The sequence below is a fragment of the Entamoeba dispar genome, genomic scaffold (assembly GCF_000209125.1).
Source record: "Entamoeba dispar SAW760 scf_1105229462907 genomic scaffold, whole genome shotgun sequence".
NCBI classification, from domain to species: domain Eukaryota; phylum Evosea; order Mastigamoebida; family Endamoebidae; genus Entamoeba; species Entamoeba dispar.
The window spans coordinates 8,497-11,696 of NW_001855427.1; the positions used below are offsets into that span (position 1 = coordinate 8,497).

The 3,200-nt window shown below is 16.8% G+C and overlaps 16 annotated features.

Annotated features, from left to right (window-relative positions):
* Positions 1 to 148: 148 nt before the first annotated feature.
* Positions 149 to 177: a microsatellite.
* A 12-nt stretch (positions 178 to 189) lies between these two features.
* Positions 190 to 785: a repeat region.
* Positions 447 to 1,026: a repeat region.
* Positions 1,027 to 1,030: 4 nt separating this feature from the next.
* Positions 1,031 to 1,185: a microsatellite.
* A 72-nt stretch (positions 1,186 to 1,257) lies between these two features.
* Positions 1,258 to 1,298: a sequence feature (AT_rich).
* Positions 1,299 to 1,672: 374 nt separating this feature from the next.
* Positions 1,673 to 1,723: a sequence feature (AT_rich).
* Positions 1,724 to 1,982: 259 nt separating this feature from the next.
* Positions 1,983 to 2,063: a sequence feature (AT_rich).
* Positions 2,064 to 2,148: 85 nt separating this feature from the next.
* Positions 2,149 to 2,254: a microsatellite.
* Positions 2,255 to 2,372: 118 nt separating this feature from the next.
* Positions 2,373 to 2,468: a sequence feature (AT_rich).
* A 92-nt stretch (positions 2,469 to 2,560) lies between these two features.
* Positions 2,561 to 2,608: a sequence feature (AT_rich).
* A 17-nt stretch (positions 2,609 to 2,625) lies between these two features.
* Positions 2,626 to 2,706: a microsatellite.
* Positions 2,662 to 2,788: a microsatellite.
* Positions 2,713 to 2,891: a microsatellite.
* A 3-nt stretch (positions 2,892 to 2,894) lies between these two features.
* Positions 2,895 to 2,925: a sequence feature (AT_rich).
* Positions 2,926 to 2,978: 53 nt separating this feature from the next.
* Positions 2,979 to 3,106: a microsatellite.
* Positions 3,107 to 3,131: 25 nt separating this feature from the next.
* Positions 3,132 to 3,195: a sequence feature (AT_rich).
* Between the last annotated feature and the right edge of the window lie 5 nt (positions 3,196 to 3,200).

Below are 3,200 nucleotides of genomic sequence, written 5' to 3' on the forward strand. Positions count from 1 at the left end.
TATATCAATTTTAAATGTTTATAAAACAGATATATCAACTCATACTGAGAAATCTTCTCTTTAAACATCGTTAATGAATCTTCTCATTAAAATTATTACTATAAAATTATGAAGATGATTTAATCAAATTGAATATATAAATAATTAGATTCTTCTTTCTATTTTTATTTTTATTTTGTTTAACAAAATAGATCCTTTTATCAATTCAGAATATACAACATATTTTGTTGCCATGTTATTGAGTAATGTAATAGAGTATTGTAAAGAAAATCAAACAACAAACAGGAATTCATGTTCAAAGAAAAGAAAGAACTTCAATAGCAATAAAATACATAATAATAACTACGATAAAAGAAATAAGAAGAAAAGTGAATAGAAAAAGAAGAACACAAAGAAAAACAAATAAGAAAGAAAGTAAATATAAAGATAATAAACATTATACAAATAAGAAACCTAAATTATTAACAATAAATGAAAATGAAATGAAAATTAAAAAATAAAAGAATAAGAAGTGAAAATGAGAAAAGAGAATAAACAGAAATACATAAAAAATGAGAAGATAAAGAAAATTGTATAATATAATCCAAGAATTATATTCAATAATAATAAATAATAAAGAAAAGAAAATAAGAATTCAAATAGAAAATAAAATAAATGAAGAAGATATTAAAATAAATGAAAAATGAATCAAAAACAAAAAAAGAATGAAATAAAACTACGATAATAATAATAATAAAATAAATAAAAAACACAAAATAAAGAAGAAAAATGTAACAAATAAGAAATTAAAATTCTTCAAAATCAAATCAAAGAAATAGAATAAAATATTAAATAATTTCAACAAAAAGAAAGAAGAAGAACACATCTCAAATAAAATAATTGAAAAAAAAAACAGGAAATACAATTAGAAAAGAGAAAGAAATAAAAATATTAAAACACAAATAAATAATATTCAAACTACATGTAATGAAATAAGAAAACTCTAAATTAAAATAATAAAATATAGCATTACAAAGTAAATAAATGGTCCAGGAAAAAAGGAAATAAGAGAAAAATGAAGAGAAAGAATGATTAAAAGAAAAAGTGAAAATTGGAAGTAGAAGAAGATGAAAAGAATAAAAGTAGAGAGTGAAAATATAAAAAGTAGTAATTCAAAAAAGAAATAATAAAAGATGAAAAGAATGATGAAATAATGGGTGTATTTTTAATTACTGAAATTAGAAATATGAAATAAAAAAGCGTTTAATTTATTGATGCAAATTATTTAACATTATTTTATTGATATAAATTATTTTATTCATTTTTCTTTTTGTGGTTTTATTTAGATGTTCGCTTATTTTTGTTCATCATGATTGTATCACCGTGCAGATGGTAGTTGGAAAATAAGATTAATTTATAATGGTAGTGATTCTAAATCACCAGAGAACTATAGATAAATATGTTGTCTTAATGTGTTAATGAAAATTTATTTACATCATTCATTAAAAGTAAAATCACTCACTAATTACAATTAAATGTTGTTGAATACAAATTAGATAAATTTCAAATGGTGTAAAGAAATATATTTAATATCAAAAGAATTTATTGTTAAAGTTATCTAACAATTAAAGAATTGGAATTTTAAAAAAAGATTCAATGAGATATTCTATGATATAAAGAATACATATGATTGTATAAATCATAAATGAATAATATTTAATGAATTATTTTAATATTAATAATACAATATCACATTTAATTGAATGTATATGCAATAGATTGTGTATTAAGATGGGATATATTTATAATAATGATTTAGAGTATGTTAAATTAAAATCTGTGATATTATAATACAATTCTCTTTGTTGTTTATTATCTATCAAATTATCATATCAGATAATTAAATGATATTGATATTAATTTAATCAAAGTAGATCATATTTTATACATAGTTGATTTAAAATTCTTGTGTGATTCGAATAAAGTAATTGAAGTAGTTAATCAAAATATTATTGATGTAATTAAATAAATATTGATTAAAGTAAATATTAAAAAATATTGAATAATTAGAAAATGAAATATTACCTCATTGATAATATGATTGAAATCATAGTTGTAGTTACTCAAATTCATATAAATATCATTGTATATTCAAATATGAGAAGAATGATAATATAAAATATATTAATAAAATAGAAAATAATATGATAGATAAAATAGATATCATCAATAAATTGAATGAAAGTAATAGAAATTACATCAATATAATTAATATTGAATTCATCAATATTTTCAGATAGTTGCATCTATGATCCATTGACCAATCAATAAATTAGATAAAATTGATCTATACATTAGAAAAAAGATGCAAGATGCAAATATATACTCTAAACTATTAATTAAAGATTATATAATAATAAAGATAAATTAATTGATTGATTAATATTATTAAGAGATGAATATAAATTAGAATTAATAAGAATAATATTGTATTATGAATTGAAGATAATGAAATAAAAGAAATGATAAAAATGAATAAGAAATGAAATTTGAAGAGATTTTATAAAGTGTATGATAAAAGAATTAATAAAAATGAATTTAATGAAATATATTTATTATTACAAAATAAGAATGAATCATCTATAATAATAAAATATTTAAATATTAAATTTATTGATTATTAATAAATTGAAATTAAATAATGTAATTATTCATTTAATAAAATAAATTGAAAATAAAATGATATGAAATTAACAAATAGAATAATAAAGAATATTAATATAAAAAGAAATTAATATAATTAATAAGAAATTATTATATTTGTATTAATTATGTATTAATTATGAAAATATTAATTACATAAAATATTAATTTAAAATAGTGTAATATTTATAATGATAAAATATCAATAAATGAATATATATTATTAAATTATATTATAAATAAGAATGAACAAATTGAAAAACATGAAATAATAAGAGAATATATCTAGAGATGTGATAAATTAAAATATCAAATAAATATAATGAATGAAAATGAAATGGAGAATAAAACAAAAGAGAATAAAATGAAAATAATATTTAATAAAAAAGAAATAAGTAAATTCAAAATAAGAATATAAAATAAAGAAGTGATCAATTTATTGAATCAACAAATAATTAATAAAATTAAATATTTCATAAAATACCAGATATTTATATAGAATATAAAATAAAAGAAAT